This window comes from Crocodylus siamensis, chromosome 1, assembly GCF_052110815.1.
Source record: "Crocodylus siamensis isolate JL-2025a chromosome 1, ASM5211081v1, whole genome shotgun sequence".
Classification (NCBI taxonomy): Eukaryota; Metazoa; Chordata; order Crocodylia; family Crocodylidae; genus Crocodylus; species Crocodylus siamensis.
This window is the reverse complement of record NC_143395.1, coordinates 355,735,289-355,751,198: the sequence shown is the minus strand read 5'-3', so window position 1 is coordinate 355,751,198 and position 15,910 is coordinate 355,735,289. Positions and strand designations below refer to the sequence as shown.

At 44.9% G+C, this 15,910-nt stretch overlaps 1 long non-coding RNA gene across 1 annotated transcript in view; it reads left to right on the top strand.

The window, feature by feature from the left end:
• LOC149874939 (uncharacterized) overlaps positions 1 to 11,315 on the top strand; it is a 34,782-nt gene extending 23,467 nt beyond the window's left edge. The window contains exons 2-3 of the long non-coding RNA XR_016438792.1: positions 6,865 to 7,083; positions 11,225 to 11,315. This is a non-coding gene — a long non-coding RNA (uncharacterized LOC149874939). The remainder of the gene's footprint in view (positions 1 to 6,864; positions 7,084 to 11,224) is intronic.
• Positions 11,316 to 15,910: the final 4,595 nt, after the last annotated feature.

Genomic DNA, 15,910 nt, shown 5'->3' with positions numbered 1-15,910 from the left:
ATAAAACTGTAGTTTCTTGACATTCCACTTTTTTCACCATCTGATGTCAGGCTACATCCAGTGAAATGAAACTAGATGAACATCCATCCTTCAAATATTAAGTTCCATCATTTTTCCTGCCTCCCAAGGCATGAAATAGCTATCCACCACCTGCTGTTTGCAGGTTTGTCTGTCAGGTTGCAAGCTAAAATTGATACACACTGACTTACAGTGCACCAAACTTGACTACTTTTGTGTGGTGTTTAACATGGACACAGTTGCCCTATGCTGGTCTGAGATCATTAATGGAACAAAGTTAACATAGAAATAAGTACAAACTAAATGGTTTGTGTTAACGTTTTTACTATATGCCATATAGCTGGACTTCAAATAGAAATTGTATGTCTGGAACAAGTTACAAAACTGGCTAGTGGCTATGGGCTAAAAAGGGAAATCATTCACTTTTCCTAAACATATCAGAGCTGGTTAGAAGGTAAACTTACCCAAAGACTATTTTAGTAGTTAGAACCTCTTCCAATAATTTATTTGCACTTATATAAATTCTTCTTCAGCGGCATCTGAGCTACTTGTAATTTCTCTTTTGTTAGTTTTAGACAGACAAGCTGGAAGTATGTACCAAATATGTGGGAAGATTCCACAAGACCGACCAGGGAGAAAGCTTATGGATTATGCTTTCTTTCACTATTTACTTGATGGAAACAAACCAAATTCCTTGACTTGGGTCAGCTGTCAAAAAATATAATCAAAATTCTATAAATTAAGAATAAAATGTTCTAAATAGGTTAGAAAGCTACCAGGTGTACTCCATTCCTATGATGTATGTCTTATAAAAAGTCATACTTCCAAAAGCAAACCAAAGTACAAGAAATATCCTCTACTTGTAAGGTAAGTATGGGTCAAGTGCTTGTAGCAGTCCATTTTTTGCTAGTAATGACAGATGCTGTTTTCTTGCCAAAGCAGTACAAAAGTAGCAGGTTTAGCTTATAACAATTTTGTTAAAAACCCAGATTTGCAGAAATTGCAAAAATAAATAGATACAGAAAATAAATAACAATTGTGTTCCAAGAAAATATCTTTTTCACCTTGAAAACCTCCAAAATTAACTAGCTAGTAATATATTTAAATAGCACATTTGTTTTTTTATTGCTATAGTTCGGGGTGACAAACTGTAATACATGTGCCACAAGTGGCACAGGAAGTTTCTTCATGTGGCATGTGGCATACTGGGAAGGCAACACAATGGCAAATAAGGCAGGAAGCAGAAAACAAATCAGGCAGGGGGCACAGGGCCGGGAACAGAAAACTAAGCAGCCAATGGGGCATGGGAAGGTGATGGCAATGACACTTGGAGAGGGTGCAAGTCTAATTTCTGGCATGCCTGACAAAAATGTTGCCTCCCCACGCTGTAGCTAAATGACCTAGAGTTGTGAAACCCCCTAAAAGCTAACATATAGGCTCCTTAGGCCTGTGACAAGATTATCTATTACCTTTATTTCTCTTGCAGATGAGTCTTTATTGATTTGACTGTCAACAGAGTACTATAATCATAGCTTTCTTTAGGCTTGTGGGGACCTCTTGTGGATCACTTAGATCTGTCTAGACCTGGCTAGACAAGGCCTTGGATGGGATGATATAGTTGGGGCTGGTCCTGCTTGGAGCAGGGGGTCAGACTAGGTGACCTCCTGAGATCCCTTACAACTCTAACTTTCTATGATACTTGTAAGACAAATTCATCCATATATGACACTATTCGGGAACTACTACTTTCCTAAACAGTCAAAGTCTGGGATTAAGGAAGTCTTGTCCTGTCCTGTTTATAGGAATTATTTTAAATTTCCATCACCCACTGATAAAGAGGATGTGCTTGGGAGTATGAGGGCAACCAGTTGTGAACTGGATCTATGCTTGTTCTGCCTTTTAAAAGCCAGACAAAGGAAACTGGAGCAACTGCTGGCAGAGGTTGTCAATGACTCCCATCAGGGGGGAAAGGTGCTACGCATCCTTAAGCCTATGACTGTCTGCCTTCCTGATCAAGAAGTCATCACTTGCCACTGACTCACCAGCCAGTTATTGCTTTTTCTCAAACCAGTCCCCTTTGACAGCTGCAAGCAAGCCTTGAGGCCAGTGGTGTCCTGGATCCTTGTCAGTCTTGTTTTCATCCTAGATATATCATGTGGACTGCTTTCATGACCAGGAATCCTGGTTTTCTCTGATAAAAACAAAATCCCCAATTTTTGGATTAAAAAAGTAACACCAAATATACATCTTTCTGTTATTTAAATGAAACACCACTGTATATTGGTCTATGTATTAGCAGTGTTTCATTTAAATCATGGAAAGATGTGGATTTGGGGTTATTTTTTTAATTAAAAAAAGTAAGGATTTTTTTTTTTTAATCAGAGAAAACCAGGATCCCTGTTCATTACCTTGGTTGATCATGATCTTTCCCTGGTGAGCACCTTTCTGATCTTGTCTGATCTTTCAGAGGCCTTTGATACAGTTGACTATGAGGGGCTAATAAAACTTTTACATGACCTGGTAGGTATTCATGGGACAGCATTAAATTGATTAATTCCTAGCAGAAAGGTCCCACACAATAGTTATGAGTTAGTGTTTGTCATCCCCTTGAGCCCTTTCTTGTGGGTTCCCCTATGGTTTCATATTGTCACTTGTCTTTTTCATTGCGTATATGAGGTTTCTGGGTGAGATTGTGTGGAGATTTGGAGTGAAGTGCCATCATTAATACTGATGACAACCAGCTCTACCTCTCTTTCTCTTCTGATCCTGGTCCTTTCCCAGTGCATGTCTGCAGTTGGGGACTGGATGCCAGTAAACCAAATTGAATCTAGACAAGACTTAGATGACAATGTGGGCAAACCATTTGGTTTGGAGGGGACTGGAACACTTACTTTGATGAGGTTCCCTAAGGCATTGTCACTCAGGTTCAGAGCCTCAGGGAAGTACTTTCCAAACTTTTCCTCAGCATGAACCCATTTCCTCAGCATGGCTCCTCACTCCCAACCCACAATCCCACACCTGTATGAACCCATCTGCTGATGTTGTGACCCTATTTGGGGTCACGATCCACAGTTTGGGAACTGCTGCCTTAGAGTATTCTTGGAGCCTCTGCTGCATGTGGATCTTCAGGTGGTGGCAGTGGCTAGGAAAAGTCTGTCTTTTAAAAGACAGACTACTGAAATGTTCCCTAAGTAGAGCTGCCATTGAAACCTACACAGAAATTGCAGTTGCTGCAGAATCTGGTAGCCCACCTTCTCATGAGGGGAGGGGCGGCATCACCAGAAGCACATAACTTAAGTGATCCAGCATCTGTATAGGCTCCCAACAGTTTTCTAGGTGCTATTCAAGGGTGCTGGTTTTGAATTATAAGGTACAATCTAGGCTTTATGGACCTAAGAGACTACCTTCTTCTATATGCACCATTGTGATCCTTAAGGTCAGCTAAGAGAGATTTCCTGCAAGTACCATTAGTATGCCAAGTCCATTTGGTGAAAATGCATGGGAGGTCATTCTTGGCTCTTGCACCTCATCTCTGGAACTCCCTTTCTCTTGAGATGTACCAGAGCCCTAGCCTGGACATTTTTTAGAAGCTCTGTAAGACCTGATTACTTGGGCAGGCATTCAGAAAAAAAAAGATAGGCTGAAATATTGTTTGAGGGTCTCTATTTTAAGTTGATAGTCTAGCTTCCTTTTAAGTTGTTTTGTCTCTTGTCACTCTCCTGTTTTATATATTACTTTGTTCTCTTACTGTAAGGTGCCCCATGTCTTTGTTGAGAAGCTGACTGACTCACTCAGGGCACTCATTGGCAGGATCCCCTGGGAAGCCAGACTGAAAAGGATAGGAGTCCAAGAGAGCTGGCTGTACTTCAAAGAATTCTTACTGAGAGTGCAGAAATAAACCAACCTGATGTGGAGGAAGACTAGCAAGTATGGCAGAAGACCAGCTTGGCTTAGCAGGGAACTCTTCAGTAAACTAAATCACAAAAAGGAAGCTTATAAGAAATGAAATCATGGACAAATAAGTAGGGAAGACTATAAGGGCACTGATTGGGTATGTAGGGATGAAGTCAGGAAGGCCAAAGCACAATTGGAGTTGCAGCTAGCAAGGGATGTGAAGGGTAACAAGAATCAGGGAAAGTATGAGTCCTTTATTGAATAGGGAAGGCAGCCTTGTGATAGAGGATGCAGAAGAGGCTGAAGTGCTCAATGTCTTTTGTGCCTCAGGCTTCATAGGCAAATTCAGTTCTCAGACTACTGCACCAGGCAGTACAGTTTGGGTGGGAGGTGAGCACCTCTCAGTAGATATTAGAGACTATCTAGAAAAGCCAGATGTCTACAAGTCCATGGAGCCAGATGGGATGCACCTGAGGGTGCTGAAGGAGTAGGCTCATGTGATTGTAGAGCAGTAAGCCATCATCTTTGCAAACTCATGTCAATAAGAAGAGGTCCTGGATGATTGGAAAAGGGCAAACGTCTTGCCCATATTTAAGAAAGGTAAAAAGGAGGATCCAGAGAACTACAAATCAGTCAGCCTTACCTTAGTCTCCAGAAACGTCATGGAGCATATTTTCAAGGAATCCATTTCTAAGCACTTGGAGGAGAAGAAGGTCAGCATTGATTAACCAGGGGCAAGTCATGTCTGACTAACCTGATTGCCTTCTATGATGAGGTGACTGGCTGTGGATGTGGGCAGACTGATGAATGTGGTATACCTTGTTTTTAGTAAGGTTTGTGATATGCTCTCTCACAGCATTCTTGTAAGCTAAGAAGGTACGGGCTGGATGAATGGACTGTAAGGTAGATAGAAACCAAGCTGGGAGGAGTAGTAGATATGCTGAAGGGTAGGGCTAGGATTCAGAGAGACCTAGACAAATTGGAGGACTGGGCCAAAAGAAATCTCATAAGGTTCAACAAGGACAAGTGCAAAGTCCTCCACTTAGGACAGAACACTCCCATACAGCAGTACAGGCTGGGGGTTGACTGGCTGGGCAGCAGCTCTGCATAAAAGGACGTGGAATACTGTGTTCAGTCCCCCTCCGCCCCAACTACAGAAAGGATGTGGACAAATTGGAGAGAGTTCAGTGGATAGCAACAAAGATGGTGAGGGGCTGGGGGATATGACTTATGAGGGAATTACACTTATTTAGTCTAGTGAAGAGGAGACTGAGAGGGGATTTAATAGCAGTCTTCAACTGCCTGAAGGGATATCTGAAAGAGGATGAGGCTAGGTTATTTTCAGTGCTGACAGATGACAGAACAAGGAGCAACAGTCTCAGGTTGCAGCAAGGAAAGTTTAGGTTACATATTAGGAAGAATTTTCTCACTAGGAGGGTAGTAAAACACTGGAACAGGTTACCCAGAGAGGTGGCAGAAGCTGCATCCTTGGAGGTTTTCAAGACCCAGCTAGACAAAACATTTACTGGGATGAACTAGCTGGGGATGGTCCTGTTTTGAGCAGGGGGTTGGACTAGATAACATCCTGAGGTCCCTTCCAACCCTAACTTTCTAAGATTCTAAAAAGAATAGATAAATAAAGAAATGTGTTGGCACACTTTAATTGTGTTAACAAAAATACAAACACTAGTCCAGATTATCAGCTTCTGCTATATGTGGTATGAAAGAAAAAATGACGAATACCTTCCTGTTTGATTTAAAATACATAAATAAATAAAAACCATAATGGGTTCATTTGCCTGATGCAAAAAGGTACATAAAGAAATTGCCAAAGGTAAAGGTGTATACAGCTTGGTGAAATCCTAGACTGTTGCTCTGAGATCCTTTTAAAGATGTCACAGGGAGCTATGTAATATTAGCACTGTTAAGTGTAGTAACACCTACACCTGATTCACAAGATAAACCCAGAAACTTCAAACGGGAATCCATTCAAAAACATTCTGACTTGTCATTCTCTTTTTCAGTCTTTTGCCACAAGGGAATTGCTCTATTATTTTCCTTTAGTCAAAAAAACCAAAGTGCAAGCTAAAAGCCAGTATTTGGTGCCTTGAATCTGAAAGGGCTACGCTAGACTAAGGCTAGAAATAGACATTGGCAGAAGAAGCAAATTAGATGCACCACTTCATTGAGTGAAATAAATGTTGCCCATCATCTGATCCATTGATCTTGCAGGAAAATGGGTGATGTTTTTCCCACTTCCAGAGATATGCCCTAGACATCCTAGGGGTGCATCTGTGAAAGCAGTGAAGAATAGGACACTCCAGTGTTGTATGTAGTCTGTAGGGCTGGGACCCCTAATCAGCTGCTTGATGGCCCAAGCTCCAGGATTGTGCATGTACTGGACTGTTGCAGCCTTCTTCAATTCCAGAGATGTACCCCCAAGATCTCTGGCATATTTCTCTGGAAGTGGGAAAAGCCACAGTTTCCTGCTTGCAAAGATGCAAACCTAGCAATCTTGAGGGCATGTCTCTGGAAGCAGGGAAACTTGACTTCCCCTTGCTTGCAGAAACACACCTTAGAAATGGTTGGGGGTGCCAACCATATGGAAAAGAAAAAAGCCAGGTGGATGCTGGACTTGAGAGGCCTGATCCTACACAGAAATTCTCAGGACACAAAGGATGAGGCTCCTCAAGCCCAGGGAGCACCTATCTGGGGTAGCAGAAGACCATGGTCAGTTCTGGGCCTCCATGCTCTCCTTCCATAAAAAAGATAGATATCCATGCAATAAAGCAGGACAATGTATTATTATATTTTCTTACAGCCACATTGTGGAAGAACCAAAGGTATGGACATCTATCTGCTGTCACTTTGTGCTTTCATAAAAGTATATATGATGGCACAAAGCAACAATTTTTTTTTCTAACCAAAGTTTGCTTTTTAATCTATTACCAGGAGGACTTTACAACAATGGCCCGTACTTGGAGGGAGTAGATTAGAAAGGCTAAAGCAGCAACTGAATTTAAACTAACAACAAGCCTTTAACAACAAGCCTTTAAACTAGGCTTGTTGGGGGAAGGAGAAGACGAGGGTGGAGGAATCATCGGCCTGCCAGACCAAGCAACACCCACAAGTACAGCCCCGTCTAGACCGAAGAGTGAACCATATACACAGGTAAGCGACAGGGGCCAGGGCAATGCTGTGATTAGGGGGCCAATACACACAACCACAGGAGGCCTCAAATGCCTCTACACAAACGCTCGTAGTATGGGAAACAAGCGGGAGGAACTCACCCTCCTGCTAGCTGACACCAACCTGAACATAGTGGGGATCACCAAAACGTGGTGGGACTCAACGCATGACTGGGCGGTGAATGTCAAGGGTTATAGGCTGTACAGGAGGGACAGGATAGGAAGGAAAGGTGGGGACGTGGCACTCTACATTAAGGAGGAATACCCATGCTCATCAATTTGTGGCAGAATACTGGACTAGCGATTCCGGCACCGCTTAGGGAGACGCAGGCTTTATGGAGTGGGCGAGCGCACGGCTTGTGGGGTGGGATTGGAGGTAGCTTTATGACCACCTTCGAGGTTCACCGAGTTGGCACAAGTAGACGACTTAGAGTAAGTTGTTAGTTTTCTGTAATAAGTTTGTAGGATGTCTCTTGGTTCACGGGGTTCCAGAGTAAGCCCTTGCGTTCTAACCCGATGGGCTAGGTGCGGCTGCCAACTCCTTAAGTCCCAAAACTGGTCAACAGCTCATTGAGATAGGGTGTTAGTGGTAGAAGTTATTATGGAGTAGATATAAGGTAAAGTAAAAATTTGTTTTATTCACTGACCTGGCCTCACCCTCTTACGAATAAGAGGGGAGACCGGCTGGAATGAAGTTGCAGTAAATATAAGTATAGAAAGTGTAGATATGCTGTCTAAGCTACGAAGAGAGGCAGTCAAGAGATGGAGTCTCCGTTGTTTCTTCAGTTACAGTATGCCGGATACAAAAGGGGGTCTGCTGCCCCACAGGGTTCACTAGCAAGCCCTTGCTTTCCACCCCTTGAGGGATGGGTGCAGCTGCTCACTAGTTAGTCCTAGGGCTGGTCAACAGCTCATAAACGGGATGGTGGATAACAAAACTGTAACACAGTGAATCGTTGTCGATTGTCGGATTTTCGAGGCCTTGGTTTTCCCTAGGATATGCCCAGGCGGGGAGGCTGGGGACTGGCTACAGGGTGATCAAGCCTGAAGGGTCGTCCAGTCGTCGTCTCTGCTACTTCTTGCCTCTATGCCTCTTTATAGATGTTGATTGAACTGCCTCTGTGACACTAACTATGATATAAGCTAAGCATACAGAAATAGGATAGTTTTCTTTTACATAATAGTTACTAGGCAGATTTTCTACGTAAGTTTCGTTTCTGCAGAAATGACACTTATAGATAAGAAATGGAACTTACAAAGTACGCATGTGCAGCTTAATACAAGCGTGGGGAAATATAAAGCTTTCATTTTGGTTAGAAGCCAAAACTACAAGGTCACATAAATGTGAGAGTGCCACGCGGCAGTTATACAAAAATAAAATAAGACATTTACACAATTAACAAAGTATCAGAGGAAGGGCATTCTGAAGTGCTTTGGGTTAGAATACAAAGCAGTTGAAGGGAAAGAGACTTAACGGTGGGGGTCTACTACAGACCTCCCAACCAAGGGGAAGAGCTCAACCAGGAATTCTTAGGTCAGCTCATGGAGGTAGTGAAGTCTAAGGATGTGGTAGTCATGGGGGACCTGAACTTCCCAGACATATGCTGGAAAGAGCAGTCAGCCAGAACTGACCGCTTATGTGGGTTCTTAGCCAGAATGCAGGACCTCCATCTAACCCAGGAGGTGCACAGCCCCACCAGGGGAGATGCCTTGTTGGACCTGGTGCTGGACACAGGAAATGACCTGGTGAGGGGGCTGCACATGCTTGACCACCTGGGCGACAGTGATCATTGCCTGCTGGAATTCACCATCCAGCGCAAGGTGGCAAAGGCCTGCAGCAAGGCAGCAGCCCTAGATTTCAGGAGGGCAAACTTCAATGAGCTAAGGACAATAGTCGGGGAAGCACTGAGGTCCCAGAGGGGAGGGGAGCCAGGTGTCCATGGAAAGTGGTCACTTCTTAAGGAGACAGTCCTCCAAGCCCAAAGGGAGGTAATCCCAATGCAGATCAAAGGGAGCAGGAGGGCACAAAAGCCCCCATGGTTCACCGAAAGCATCCAGGAATGTCTCCTAGCTAAAAGGGAGGTAAACACCCAATGGAAAGAAGGAGCCATCACCAGGGATGACTATGCTGCAGTTGCTCGGGGATGTAGGGGGGCAGTCAGGAAGGCCAAGGCAGAGATGGAACTGGGACTAGCTTCCCAGATTGAGGACAAGAAGAAGTCCTTTTTGAAACACATAGGGGGTAAAAAGAAGGTTCCGGGTAATGTGGGGCCCCTGTAAGACACGTTAGGAAATCTGGTCGTCACACCAGATGACAAAGCCAACATATTTAAGGATTTCTTTGCCTCCATTTTCCTAAGCAGGGACCGGAACAGTCACCCCCCACCCTCCGCTGAGCCCCCCTCAGGCCCCAGGGGAGGCACACCTAGGCCAAGGGTTACTGAAGAACTAGTTAGGGAACTTCTGGAAGGACTGGATGTATTCAAGTCAGCTGGTCCAAACGATCTCCACCCTAGAGTACTAAAGGAATTGGCTGAGGTCATTGCAGGACCCCTGGCATGGCTTTACGAGCACTTGTGGTGCTCTGGTGTGGTGCCAGAGGACTAGAAGAGGGCCAATGTGGTTCCCATCTTCAAAAAGGGGAAGAAGGAGGACCTGGGAAACTATAGGCCAGTTAGTCTTACCTTGATCCTGGGCAAGCTTTTTGAGAAAATTATCCTGGCACATATCCATGAGGGGCCAGCAGGGGACTGCATGCTTAGGGGCAACCAACACGGGTTCATTAGAGGCAGGTCCTGTCAGACCAACCTGGTGGCCTTCTATGATCAGATCACCAAAGCATTAGATGCAGGGGTAGCAGTGGACGTAGTCTTCCTGGACTTCTGGAAGACCTTTGACACTGTCTCTCACCCTGTTCTCATTAAGAAACTGGGGGACTGTAGTGTTGACACCCACACAGTCAATTGGGTCACCAACTGGTTGGAGGGCTGCACCCAGAGTGTGGTGGTGGATGCATCATTTTAGGCCTGGAGGGATGGACAGTGGGGTTGCGCAGGGCTCGGTCCTTGGGCCCGCACTGTTCAACATCTTCATCAGTGACTTGGATGAAGGGGTAAAAAGCACCCTGTTCAAATTTGCTGATGACATTAAGATGTGGGGAGATGCGGGCATGCTAGAAGGGAGGAATAGGCTGCAATCGGACCTAGACAGATTACAGGGGTGGACGGATGAGAATAGGATGGGATTCAACACCAACAAGTGGAAAGTGATGCAACTGGGGAGAAACAACCAGCACCATACCTACAGGCTGGGGGAACTGCCTTCTTGTCAGTACAGAGGCGGAAAAGGATCTTGGAGTCATCATTGACTCCAAGATGAACATGGGCTGGCAGTGTGGGGATGCAGTCAGGAAGCCCAACCGTACCTTGTCATGCATCCACAGATGCATCTTGAGCAGGTCCAAGGAGGTGATCCTCCCCCTCTATGCAGCACTGGTCAGGCCGCAGCTGGAGTACTGCGTCCAGTTCTGAGCGCTGCACTTCAAGAGGCATCTGGATAGCATCGAGGGGGTCCAGAGGAGGGCCATTCACATGATCAGGGGACAGCAGGGCAGGCCTTATGAATAGAGGCTACGGGACCTGAACCTGTTCAGCCTCCACAAGAGAAGGCTGAGGGCGTGATCTAGTGGCCTGTTACAAACTAGTCAGAAGGGACCAGCAGGCACTGGGGGAGTCCCTGTTCCCCCAAGCACTACCATGAATGACCAGAAATAATGGTCACAAGCTGGCAGAGGGGAGATTTAGGCTAGATATCAGGAGGCGCTGCTTCACAGTCAGGGTGGCTAGGGTCTGGAACCAACTTCCAAGAGAAGTGGTGCTGGCTCCTACCTTGGGGGTCTTTAAGAGGAGGTTAGATGTACACCTTGCTGGGTTCGTTTGACCCTAGTACTCTTTCCTGCCATGGCAGGGGGTTGGACTAGATGATCTGCTCGGGTCCCTTCCGACTCTAGAAACTATAAAACTATGTGCAATACATTTGCAGAAGGTAGGATTCTGAATGACAGCCAGCATGGGTTCATCATGGGCAGGTCTTATCTGACGAATCTTATCTCCTTCTATGACCAGGTAACTCACCACATGGACAAGAGAGAAGAGGTCGACACTATATACCTAGACTTCTAAAAGGCCTTTGATTTGGTATCGCATGTTGTTCTCATGGGAAAAATGGAGGATTGTGGGCTTAACTGCTTGATAGTTAGGTGGGTAGGAAGCTGGCTGCAGGTTAGGACCCAGAGAGTTCACATGAATGGATCTGTGTCATCCTGGCAAGAAGGGGCCAGTGGTGTTCCTCAGGGGTCCATGCTTGGTCCAGTGCTTTTCAATATCTTTATCAATGGTTTGGAAATGGGGGTGAAGAGCTCACTATTCAAGTTCACAGACAACACCAAGTTATGGGGGAGTGTGGTCATGCTTGAAAATAGGTTGCAGATACAGGCAGCCTAGACAGGCTGGCAAGTTGGTCAGATCAGAACTAGATGAAGTTCAGCATTGAGAAGTGTAAAGTGCTCCATCTGGGCATGAACAATCCCCAACATACTTGCAGGCTCAGTAGTGCCAAACTGACTAGCACCACGACTGAAAGGGACCTAGGGGTAATAATAGACCATAGCATGAACACGAGCTGTTAGTGCTATGCTTTGGCCAGCAGGGCAAATAACACTCTGGCATACATCTCAAGGAAAACCAAGGAAGTGATTCTCCCACTTTACTCAATATTGGTGAGACCACAGCTGGAGTACTGCGTCCAGTTCTGGGTGCCACTCTTCAACAAGGATGTGGGAAAGCTTGAGAGTCCAGAGAAGAGCCACCTGTATGATCAGAGACTTGCAAGGCAAGCAATATGAGGAAAGGCTGGGGGACTTGGGTCTCTTCAGCCTAAAAAAGAGAATGCTGAGAGGGGACTTGGTAGCAGCTTACTGCTATATCAAGGGAATACATTAAGGGCTAGGTGAACAACTGTTCACCAAGGCACCCTTGGGGAAAACCAGGAGTAATGACCACAAACTCCTGGAAGACCATTTCAGGCTTAACACTAGGAAAAACTTCTTCACAGTTAGGGTGTCCAGACTGTGAAATAAACTCCCTCTAGAGGTGATGCAATCACCTACCATAGAAATCTTTAAGACGACACCAGATGGTCACCTCACTGGGATCACCTTACCCCAGTTGTCTTCCCTGCCTAGTACCGGGGCCTGATGATTTTGAGAGGTCTCTTCCAGCCCCTAACAAGCTATGAAACTATGAAACCCATCTAGCTACATGGACTTGTACACATCCAGTTTTTCTAAGTAGTCCCAAACATGTTCTTTCACTACTGAGGGCTGCTCACCTCCTTCCAAACTGTGCTGCCCAGTGCAGTACTCTGAGAGCTGCCCTTGTTTGTAAAGATGGAGGCAAAAAAAGACAGTGAACACTTCAGTCTTTTCTGCATCCTCTGTCACAAGGTTGCTTCCCTCATTCAGTAAGGGACTCACACTTTCCCTGATCTTTCTCTTGCCACCAACATTTTTGTGAAAACCCTTCTTGTTAAACTTCGCATCCCTTGCTAGCTGCAACTCCAATTGTGCTTTTGCCTTCCTGACTTCCTCGAGGTCTCCCAATTCCCCACTTACCTCAGGGCTGTGTTCTCCACCCCCGGCAAACCTAGTTTAAAGCCATCCTCACTAGGTTAGCGATCCTGTCTATGAAGATGCTCTTCCCTCTCTACATCAGGTGGATCCCATCTCTTCCCAGCAATCCTGCTTTTGAGCAACATCTCATGGTCGAAGAAGGCAAATTTCTGCTGGCAACACCACCTACACAGCCAGGTCTTGATCTGCAGGATGCACCTATTCTAGCCTGGGCCATTTCCCTTGACCAGAAGGATAGATGAGAACATGACCTGAGCCCCAAACCCCTTTACCCTTGTATCCAGAGCCCTGTAGTCATTTTTGATCTACTCAGGATCTCCCCTGGCAGTATGATTGTTGCCCACATGGATAAGCAGCATGGGCTAGGAGTCAGAGAAGTCTCAGTAATCCCTCTGACTTCTCAGATCCAGGCTCCAGGCAAGCAGCAGACTTCCCGAGACAACAGGTCAGGTCAGCAGATGGCCTGACCTCTGTCCCTACAGAAGAGAGTCTCCAACCACCACCACACATCACTTGTCCTTGGTGGTGGTTGTCTCAATCCTTCCCACCATGATGAAATCTTGCCTGTCCTTCTCCACCAATGGAATGTGCTCCTCCCTCTCCATTGCTAGGACTGAAGATTTGTTCTCCAGATGAACTGCTTCAGGTGAAGGTGAAGATTTCTGCTTGCTGACAGAGGTCTCAGATTTCTGTCTTCCACTCTCCTGGGAGTCCATGTCTTCTCTCTTCTCTAGTGATGCCTCTGGTCTCCTCCTTGAGGTCTCCTCCAGCTTTGAACTAATTAACCTCTCATGGCTTCACCACCTCCTCCTCTAGTTCTCTTGCCTGTTCCCTGAGAGACACCACCAGGAGGCACTGCTCAAACTACAGTCACTCCCCCACCTTGTCATCATCTGAAGGAACCTGCAAGCCACAGTCCCCACACTGCCAAACCTGGACCTAGGTGGAAGCCTCGATGGTGAGAGGTCCTACCTGGAAATAAACTTCACAGGTGCAAGTAGAAGCAGTGGCAATGGCTCTGGCATTCTGACATCCTCCACCCATTACCCTGGGTCTCTTAATCTGCCCTTTCCCCTCAAAAAGTCGTGGGGGGAGACAGGGAGGGGGGGCAAATTGACCTGTGAACTGTCCTGCAAACTGCTTGTCCTGTTTGTAGCCCTTGATCACTGGCTCCCTAGTCACTCACAGAATCTCCTATTTATACCTGGCTGGGCCTGGACTTGTTAGGGCTTCTGTCAGGCCCAAGCAGCAATCAGTCGGCAATCAGCAATGACTCAGCAACCCTCCCAGCTTCTCAGAGCACACCTCCCAAACACACACAGCCCACCAAACAAACACTCAGCAAACCAAAGGCACAGGCAGCACTGGATTACATATCTTCCCTGGACAGGATCTGGTGCCTGGTGCCTGGATTCTCTTCCCGTTCTTCTTGTTTGCAGCAAACTGCCTGCAAACTGCTTATCCTGTTTACAGCCTCTGTTCACTGGCTTCTTGGTTGCTGGCAAGGACAAGATCCTTACATAGTTCAATAATATATTTTGTGTAAATTCTTATTCCTAAAGTACAACTAAAGTGAGAAATGAAGTTTCACGATCCAAAGCAAATGGAATGCTTTTTACTAAAGCTGGTATTTACATGACCTCACCATAGCAACCTTTCTTCCATTTCAATAATTTTTATAGCTTCTCCTTATCTATTTCCTTGTCTGTGTTGTGTTCCTTTCTACATATTCAAATCATTAATGAATTTATTATAATCTATTATGGTTTTATTGACTTAGCTATTGATCTGAGAAAAAAAAGCTAGTGATGCAATAAGAGCAACTGTTTTCTCAAGCTGAAATTGATTGAAAGCATCCCCTATATAAAAATGAAATGCATTTCTGTGGATGCACTGACGCTTCACCATCTGTCCAACATCTCAGATTTACTCTCCCAGATAACTTCATATTTCAGCCTGCAGTCCCTAAAGAAACATCACTTTAAACAGGGCCACATGGAAAAATGCACTTCAATAACATCTGAAGGTCTTGCATTTAGCTGCAAGGGCCTCTAATCTAAATGAGTGATGTGCCTATAGAGTAAGCTCCATTTGGAGTTATGGAATTGGGGAGGAGCAAATGCAAGGGAAGGATTTTTTTTTAAAAGAAGAAAAGAAAAAAGAAAAAGGGTGAAAAAACCTGGAATGGTGGCAATAAAAGACACAGGAATTTACAGATAAAGCCAGAAGATGCTGGCAGCCATCTATCAGTCTGCCTTGATGAAATAGGTATTGGAAATTAACTCAGAAACCCTATGAATTACATTCAATCCATGCTCTGGGCTAAGCACTTGTCAATTTCAGCTGCTATTGCAACCTATTACTTACAGACGATATGGCTGGCAAGCTAATGACACTGGATAGTAGTAAAGAATAGCAGAATAAACTGTATGCAGAGATGTTTGTCACTGGCTGAGCATATCTTCCTATATCCCAATGTGAAACCTGAAAAGCCGAACTGTTGGTTCTTGAACGAGCACTTAACCTTATATCACATTATTTCATATAAGGAGAAAAGTATGTGCCTGAAGAATTATTCAGCAATCTGCTTGACCACTGAAAGCTTTTACCAAGATTTTCTGAGGATTGTGAAAAAGTGCTTTGATTAAACTTTTCTTGAACTTCCTCTTTCCCCTCCCACAGCAGTAATTCACTCTGAGACAGAGCTCTTGGAACTGACTTTTTTGAAGATACTGATAACATGGAAGACAAACATGCTCTCCGTAATAGACTTCAGCCTCTGATATATACAGTATACTTTCTTGCTGTGGATTGGGACTTCCCACCTGATTAACATTTGATTACTTGGCTTAAAAAATTAGGGACAAAAAAAAAACTTCCAGAGAAGGTTAATTTAATTTTATGTCTTCAAATACATACATTAACAGTTGTACACTATAGTACTAGGAATTTATTTAATTAAAAATGTACTCACCTAATATATTGGAACTCCTTTATTGTATTTTTCAACTGATAAGCTTGTCTAACAGTGAAATATTTTAATAAGCAAGCAAATTCAGAGTAAATGTCAGCCAGTGTGATCCTGTGACTAACAGCTGCTGGCAGAGAAGGTGGGAGCCTA